Here is a 9,700-nt window from a genome sequence, read left to right as displayed (position 1 = left end):
CATAGAGAGATAGTATTCTCCCCGGCCTCACCACACCCAGGACTATACCTGTCTTCCCTGCCAACAGTCCAGGAGGCTGGGCCAGAATCGGCTTTTCATCAAGGACCCCGGTGCCAGAACAAGGCCCAGAAAAAGAACAGTCGCTAAGTAAAGAGTTTTTGAATGAGTGAATGAATGAACTAAAGAAATGGCTGAGGTGAAGAAATGAGTGAGGGAGTGAAATGAATGCACTATGGAATGGGGAGCAGCTCCCCCAAGGCCACCAGGAGGCCATACGTGTTAATGGTCTGCACCACCATCTGTCTGTCCATCTACTGTGATAGCCTACACATCACTGTGTTGCTGGAAGCTTTGCCACCGGTATTTCAAATACCAACAGGGTTACCCATGGTGCACTGGTTTCAGCTGAGCTTCCAGACTAGGAAGAAAGGCCTGACAATCTACTTCCAAAAATAAGCCAATAAAAACCCATGGAGTACAACAGAACCTTGTCTGACTCACTTTCTTTGGACACATCATCAGGAGGGATCAGTGGCTGGAAAAGGACATCATGTTTGGTGAAGTAGAGGACCAGCAGGTCTGAGGGAGACCCTTGCTGAGATTGGCACAATGGCTAGAAGAATGAACTTGTGAGGACAATGCAGGACCAGGGAACATCTCACTGTTGTAAGTAGGAGCTGACTCGATGGCAACACAACAATGATATCTGAGATTCGTAACAAATGACCCTAAAACTCAGCAACTTAAAACCACACACATGTGTTACATCACACAGTTTCTGGGGTCAGGAATGGGGAGCAGCTGAGCTGGTTGGCTCTGGCTCAGGGTCACTCACAAGGCTGTGGTCAAGTTGTTGGCCGGAACTGTGTCATAGGAAGGCCCGGCTGGTGCAAGGTCTGCCTCCAAGCTAAGCTCACTCACGTGGCTGTTGGCAGGGGTCTCAGTTCCTCAACAATGGAAACAGGGGGCTCAGCCCAGTACTGCTCACATGAGGGCAGCTGGCTTCCCCAGGGCAAGTGACCTGAGCATGAACAATCTGACAGGAGCGACAGGGTCTTCCTAACCTAACCCTGGAGTCACGTGCCATCACCTCTACTCTGTCCTGTAGGTCACACTGGCCAACCCAGGTGTGGAGGGGACTGAGCAGGGTGTGAACACCAGTCCCCAGGGATCAGCAGGGCCAGCTCAAGGCTGCCTTTGTCACCACGTAATCCAGCAACTCCCCACACCTCTCTGAGCCTGAGCTCCTGGTCTGTAAATAGGGTGCTATTATGTATTGAACAGTGTCCCCCAAAAAGGTGTGTCAACTTGGCTAGGCCGCGATTCCCAGTATTGTGTGGTTGTCCACCATTTTGGCATCTGATGTGATTTTCCTGTGTGTTGTAAATCCTACCTCTGTAATGTCAGTGAGGCAGGATTAGAGGCTGTTATGTTAATGAGGCAGGACTCAATTTACAGGATCAGGTTGTATCTTGAGTCAATCCCTTTTCAGATATAAAAGAGAGAAGTGAGCAGAGAGGAGAGGAGCACCATACCACCAAGAAAGCAGAACTGGGAGCAGAGTACATCCTTTGGACCTGGGATTCCTGAGCTGAGAAGCTCCCAGGCCAGGGAAGATGATGACAAGAACCTTCCCCCAGAACCAGCAGAGACAGAAAGCCTTCCCCTGGAGCTGGCACCCTGAATTCGGGGGTCCTGGACTATGAGAGAATAAAATTCTGTTTGTTAAAGCCACCCCCACTTGTGGTATTTCTGTCACAGCAGCACTAGAGGACTGAGATAGGTACGACTACCCGACTTCCGGGGTACACAGACTACTCAGCCCCTTTCCATGTAGACTGGGAGCTCCCCGAGGGCAGGGCTGGGTCTTTCTCAACTCTGAAGCCCACTCTCACGCCTGCTGAACCATTTGTTTGTAAGCTGCAGATCTGTGTCATTCCCCCACTACCCCGTCCGTGGCTCCCAGTGACTCCAGGGCTGAATCCAAACTCACTGGCCTGACATTCAAAGCTCTCCGAGATCTCATGTCTTATCCCCCTACACCCATACCAAGGGCTGCTGCCATCCTCCAGAATGTGTACAGTTTCACTATGTTTCACTGGAACAACTTAATGCAGGAGACTGGGAAACATAGTCCTTCCGGGAGCCCAGAAGGGTGAAATGATGCTTTCCAATGAGCAAACTCCTTTCAACCACAGGGATGTCTTCCATCCACCTTGTACATTCGGTGAACTCCTATTCATCCTTCAAAACCCAGCTTTCCTATGTCACTGCAAGCTGTTATTCCCCATCTGAGCTCCCACCATCCCCTCGTTTCTTTCTATCCCTGGACTAAGAATCACCCCACCTTGTAACTGTCCAGGTTCCATCTTCCCATCATGCTGGAACAGCCCAAGGTCGTGTCTGACTCACCATCCTGTCTGACTCACCTCCGTGTTCCCAGCAGCCAACACAGGGCTTGGGCCACTGTCAGCATTCATGAAGGTCCATGGGCATGAAGGAGGTGGTTTGGTTTGGGAGGTGGCCTTGCTTGAAAACTTGGTTGAGATGCTAAGAAGATTCCAAGGCTGCCCATCTCTGCTAAATTAAACCCCAACCTCCCTATCCACGGCCCTCCCCACCCATCTCGGGGCCCTCTGCCCCACCCATCCTCAGGGTCCTCTGCCCATGAAAGGGTGCCTGTTAGAAACAGCCAGAGCCCCCTCTGCTGAGACAGCTGTGAGGCTGAATATTTTATAAGCCTTTTACATGGAGCCTTTGCACTCCAAAGCCTTTTACATGGTAAAATATTGCGATGAGTCAAGATTGTTCATTAAAGCTGGCATCACGCAGGGCTGCCCCTTCCTTACGGGCACCACCAAGGGAGCTGGCCTTTCTTAAAAATAGAAGTATCATTAGTGGCTCTCCATCGAGTGGCATTAAAGAGGTCTTTTTCAAATGCAAATCCCATCCTCTCAACACTGAGCTGAAAATGCTTCAGTCCCTTTGCACCGGTCATGCGATAAGGCCTGAGGTCCTCCTCGGGGACAGGCACACCTGCAGACTCCAGCCCTCCTGGCTCTCCTGCCTGTGCCCCGGAGCTCTGTCCTAGTCCCCACTGCACCAGCTTCTGACTGTCCTCCCTGAGGAAGTGACGTTTGAAGTGAGAGTAATAGAATGCAATAGAAGAAAAAGAAGGTAAAGAGCAATTCAAGCACAGGGCACAGAAGGGCAAAGGCCCTGGGGTAGGAAGGAGCCTGCCACTGGGAAACGTCCCTTCCTCCTCCTAGGCTTCCTGCATTAAACCGAGGCCATGTTCCTGAGTTTTGCCAATGGAACATGGCAGAACCACACAGCCAGGGCAATGCTCCAGCTCCGTTTCCTCTTCCACAGTGGAGGAAGCCCTGAGTCACTACATGGAGGGGACCACCCAGGAGATTTAGCTATAACCTACAGTTAACATCATCCGTTCTGGGGCAGGCTGAATGCCTTCCTTCCAAAGGTCAGAAACACAGCAAGGATGTTAGCCTTCACCACTGTGGTTCAACATTATAGTGGACGCCTTGGCTGATGAAAGTAAGCAAGAAAAAATAAATAAAATGCATACAGCATGGGGGAAAAGCATACAACTGTCTTTATTCACAGATGATGTAACGATATACATAGGAAATGCTAAGGAATTTTTTTTAACTGCTTTAGATAGATAATCCGTTTCAGTCGAGTCAATTCCGACTCACAGCAACCCTACAGGACAGAGTAGAATTGCCCCACAGAGTTTCCAAGGAGCGGCTGGTATATCTGAACTGCTGAGCTTTTAGTCAGCAGGCAAATGCTTAACCGCTGCACCACCGGGGCCCCTTTAGTTAGATAGACGGGCTCGAACATAGCAATGATTGTGAGGATAGTGCAGGACCGGGTAGTGTTTTGTTCTGTTGTACGTGGGGTCACTTTGAGTCAGAACCAACTCAGTGGCACCTAACAACAACAGATGGATAGATAGCTGCTGTTAACTTGCCTCTGAGTCATGACAACCTCACATACAAGAGAACAAAATATTGTCCAGACCTGGATCATTCTTGCGAGGGCCAGCATGTTTGAGTCCATTGTTGCCGCTACTGTGCCAGCCCATCTCACTGGGGGTCTCCCTCACCTTCCCTGGCCCTTCACTTCACCAAACAACTTGTTCCTCCAGCCATTGATCCTTCCTGATGACACATCCAAAGCAAGCAAGCCAGACAATGCTCTGTTGTCATCCATTAGGTTTTTATTGGCTAATTTTTGGAAGTAGGTCGGTAGGCTTTCCTCCTAGTCTGTCTTAGTCCGGAAGCTCCAGTGAAACCTGTCCACCAGGGGCTACCCTGCTGGTCTTTGAAATACCAGTGGCATAGCTTCCAGCAACACACAAGCCACCACAGTATGACAAGATGACAGAGGGTGGAGGGAAAACTGCTTTAGTAATAAGTAAATTTAGCAAGGTCACAGGATACAAAGGGAACAAACAAAGTCAATTAAATTTCTATTCACCATAACGAACAATTGTAAAATGACATTAAAAATAATACCTTGAGGGTGGGAGGACAGGGAGGGTCAGAAGAAAACTTTCAAGGATGGACGGTGATGTTCGTTACCTTGATTGTAACGATGACTTCACGCAGGTATACGAATTTCCCAGCTTATCAAATTGTACCTTTTGGGTGTGTGTCATTCATTATGTATCAATTATACCTCAACAAAGCTGTACTGTAAAAAAAAAATCATTAATCCAGCAGGAATTTTTTTTTAATTAGCTAGGTGATTCTAAAATTTATATAGAAATGTGGAAAACCTCGAATAGCCAAAAAAAAAATCTTGAATACGAAGTATAAAGTTGGACTTTACAATATGAAGGCTTACTATAAAACTGAGGTAATGAACACAGAATGATAACGGCGTAAAGATACACGAATAAAACAATGAAACAGAATTAAAAAACAAAGCAAAACACAGCGCCACCGAGTTGATTCTGAGTCCTAGCAACCCCATAGGGCACAGCAGAACTGCCCCCTAGAGTTCCCAAGGCTGTAATCTTTATGGGAGCAGACCGCCACACCTTTCTCCCCAAGAGCTGCTGGCGGGTTTGAACCACTGACCTTCCTGTTAACAGCTGAGCACTTAATCACTGTGCCATCAGGGCTCCTTAACAGAAACAGAATAGAGTCCAGAAATAAACCCACGGTTATACAGCAGAGCGATTTTTTTACTAAAGTACTAAAGCAAGTCAATGGGGAAAGGAAAATCTTTTCAAGAAATGCTGCCCAAACACGGTCTATCTCTATTTAAAAAGAAAAAAGACCCCCGATCCATGCACTACACCACACACAAAAGTTAATTCAAGATGTATGATTGACCTAAATGTAAAAGCTAAAAATTGGAAGCATCTAGAGAAAGGCAGAGAATACGTTCATGACCTTGGCGTAGGCAGACTCAGCAAGCACTGAACATAAAAGAAATAACCAATGAAATGGATTTCATAAGCACAAAGGACTTCTGTTCATCAAAAGATACCATTAAATCCACTCTCAGACATGATGGAGTACCCCTAAAATAAAAAAAACATGGTCTGACTCATAGCCACCCTATAGGATGGAGCAGAACCGCCCCACAGGGTTTCCAGGGAGCAGCTGGTAGATTCAAACTGCTGACCTTTTGGTTCGCAGCCGTAACGCCTAACCACTGTGCCACCAGAGTTCCAATGGAGAATTAGCACTGCCTTAAACAGCTAAAAAACTGGGTACTCTACATGAAGCAATGATTTTCAGACATTCGACAACAGGCAGCGCAGGACAGTGATCCCCAAGAGAAAGGAAACCAATGAGGTGAGGCCTACATCTTAGTTTGTTAGCGCCACTGTAGCAGAATATCAAAGGGGGTGGCTTTAATGAACAGAAATTTATTTTCCCACAGTTAGGAGTCTAGAAGTCTGAATTCGGGGTGCTGGTTTGAGGGGAAGGTTCTCTCTGTCCACTCTGGGGAAAACCCTTGTCTCAGCTTATCTAGCATTCTTCTCAGTTTGCTTGGTGACCTCCACGTGGCATCTACCTTCCCCCGTTTGTGCTTGCTTGTGCCTAATCTGCTCTTTTATATGTCAAAGTGATTGTCTTAAGACACACCCTACACTGATATGGCCTCATTTGTACAACAAAGACCAAAAAAGAGGAGCCTGGGTGGCACAGTAGTTAAGAAATTGCCTACTAACCAAAAGGTTGGCAGTTCAAATCCACCAGCAGCTCCTTGGAAATACTAGGGGGCAGTTCTACTCTGCCCTATAGGGTCGCTATGAGTTGGAATCGACTTGATAGCAACGGGTTTTAGTTTTATGTAACAAAAAAAGCCTTATTGCCAAGTGGGATTACAACCACAGGTATAGGGGTGTAGGATTTACAACATATATTTCTGGTGGTCACGATTCAATTCACATGAATCCTACAAATGCCCCAGCTCAGTTCCTGGAAAATTCTCAGGTCGCGGTATAGGGAGGTCAAGGGCGGTCTTGTTGCATTGAGGAGACAGAGGTCCAGAGTACAGAGAAGCCAAGGCAGCTAGAATTTGGGGACAGAGTGCTGGGAAGGAGACAGCTGCTGAGAGAGTGGGTCTGGAGAGCTCTTCTTGAACTAAGCAGCTCACTCGTGTGAGGAAATCACCAAGGCCAAAGACCACATTCGTGAAGGAGCAACCAGAATAACCTGCAGAGCTCACCTGGGGGCAGGAATAATTTATTTCCCATGAGTCACAAAAGACAGACTTTGTCATGTATTATGGCCACCCAAAAAAATGTGTGTATCACCTTGGCTAGGCCATGATTCCCATATTGTGTGGTCGTCTTCCATTTTGTGATTGTAATTTTATGTTAAGAGGATTAGAGTGGGATTGTAACGCCACCCTTACTCAGGTCAGGGAGTTTCCCTGGGGTGAGGTCTGCACCACCTTTTATCTCTTAAGAGATAAAAGGAAAGGGAAGCAAGCAGAGAGTTGGGGGCCTCATACCATCAAGAAAGCAGCTCTGGCAGCAGAGCATGGCCGTTGGACCTGGGGTCCCTGCGTCTGATATGCTCCTAGGCCAAGGAAATACTGATGCATCACAAGGACCTTCCTCAAAGCCGAAAGAAAGAGAAAGGCTTCCCCTGGAGCTGGCGCCCTGAATTCGGACTTCTAGCCTGCTGGACTGTGAGAGAATAAACTTCGCTTTGTTAAAGCCATCCACGTGAGATATTTCTGTTACAGCAGCCCTAGATGACTAAGACAGACCTCCAAACACATGGGTCATCTGGTAGATGCTTCCGAAGGGTATTGCTTCAATAACTGAAAGAAACAAACCCACTGCCATCAAGTCGATTCCAAGTCACAGTGATCCTACAGGACAGAATAGAACTGCCCCATAGGGTTTCCAAGGAGCTGTTGGTGGGTTCAGATTGCTGACCTTTTGGTTAGCAGCCAAGCTCTTAACCAGTGCATCACCAGGCCTCCATTTTACTGCCTCAATAGTGGGGACTAATTAAAAAAAACAAACCAGTTGCCATCAACTCAATTCCAACTCATGGCAACTCTGTGTTCGTCAGAGAAGAACTATGCTCCATAGGGTTTTCAGTGGCTATAATCATTCTTCCAAGGTACCTCGGGGTGGATTTGAACTGCCAACCTTTGTGTTAGTAGACAAGTGCTTCACTGTTTGAGCCACCCAGAGCAACAGGGGACAAACTAGCTCTACATATTAAAAAAAATAAAAGGAGTCCTGGTGGGGCAGCAGTTAAAGTGCAAACCAAAAGGTCAGCGGTTCGACCCACCGGCCACTCTGTGGGAGAGAGATGTGGCAGTCTGCTTCCGTAAAGATTGATAGCCTTGGCGATCCCACGGGGCAGTTCTACTCTGTCTTAATGGGTCACTAAGAGTTGGAATCAGCTTGATGGCAATGGGTTTGGTTTTCATTTTATTTTAAAAAATACAAAAAATCCAAGAACCCAATAGCATAAACATCACATCTGGCATGCTAACACCCAATCACAGATTACCAGGCATGCAAAGAACCAGGAAAATATGACCCATACCAGGAGAAAACAAGATGTTAAAAATACACACACAAATGACAGGTGATAGAATTACTAGACAGGGTTTTAAAATCATTACTATAAATATTCTCCACGTGTTTAAAAACGTCAAGGAAAGTATGATCACGATGGGAAGAGAAATGAAAGAGATAAAAAGAACCCCCGAACAATCCCTGAGATGGAAAAAATGAACTCTGTGGGTCCACAGAAGAATGGACAATACAGACAAAAGTATTAGTGAACATGAACTTAGCAATAGAAACCACCCAAAATGAAAGAAGAGAACAGAATAAAGTAAAACACACGTAGCATCAGTGAGCCTGTGGGCAATTTCAAGCAGCCCGCCATGTGTATAGCTTGAGTCCCAGAAGCAAAGATACAAGTGGGGCGGTGGGTGGGGCATCATTGAAAACCCGTTGCTGTCGAGTCGACTCTGACTCATAGCGACCCTATAGGATGGAGAACTGCCCCATATGGTTTCCAAGAAGCAAATGGTGGATTCGAACTGCCGACCTTTTGGTTAGCAGCAGAGCTCTTAACCACTGTGCCACCAGGGTTTCCAGTGGTGAGGCATGGGGGGCATAAAAAATATTTGAAGAAATAATGGCCAAAAATTTCCCAAATTTGATGAAAACTATATTAGTGATGCAAAAACTTAACAAATTCCAAGAAAAATAAAGAAAACCCCGCTAAATTGCATCACAATTAAATTGCTTAAAAAGATGATAAAGAGAAAAATCTTAAAAATAGCCAGGGGAGAAAAAGACATGCCACATAGCAAAACCCATTGCCGCCAAGTCATTTACAACTCCTGGTGACCCCATGTGTGACAGAGAATTGTGCTCCATGGGGTTTTCAATGGCTGTCATCTTACAGAGAAGGAGCCCTGGTAGCACAGTGGTTAAAACACTCAGCTGTTAACCCAAAGGTCAGCAGTTTGAACCCACCAGCCTCTCTGTGGGAGAAAGATGTGACAGTGAGTCTGCTTCCATAAAGATTACAGCCTTGGAAACCCTATGGGCCAGTTCTACTCTGTCCTATAGGTTTGCTATGAGTTGAAATCAACTCAATGGCAACAGGTTTGGGTTTTTTGGTTTTAATCTTACAGAAATAGATTGCCAGGCCTTTCTTCCACAGTGCCACCGGGTAAATTCAAACACCAACTTTTTGGTTAGTAGTCCAGCACTAGCAGTTTGGCCCACCCAGGGAGCCCAGTGTTACAGTTAGAAGAACAAATGTAAGAATGACAGCTGACTTCTTGTTAGAAACAATCCAAGCCAGAAGATAGTGAAGCAGCATCTTTAAAGTAATGAAGAGAAAAAACAGTCAACTGGGAATTCCACACCCAGTGGAAAAAAATCTTTCAAAAATAAAGATTTTGTCAGGCACACAAAAGCTGAGATAATTCATCGCCAACATACCAGCACTACAAGAAATGTTAAGTAACGTCTTTCAGGAAGAAAGAAAAGAATACCAGAAAAAACTCTGGATTTATACCAAGGAATGAAAAGCACAGGAAATGAAGGTGCCCTGGCGGTGCAGTGGTTAAAGCAATTGACTGCTAACCAAAAGGTTGGCCGTTCAAAACTACTATCAGCTCCACACAGAAAGGCGTTGCAGTGTGCTTCTGTAGAGATTTA

This window comes from Loxodonta africana, chromosome 4 (assembly GCF_030014295.1).
Source record: "Loxodonta africana isolate mLoxAfr1 chromosome 4, mLoxAfr1.hap2, whole genome shotgun sequence".
NCBI lineage: Eukaryota > Metazoa > Chordata > Mammalia > Proboscidea > Elephantidae > Loxodonta > Loxodonta africana.
This window is presented reverse-complemented; position numbering follows the sequence as displayed.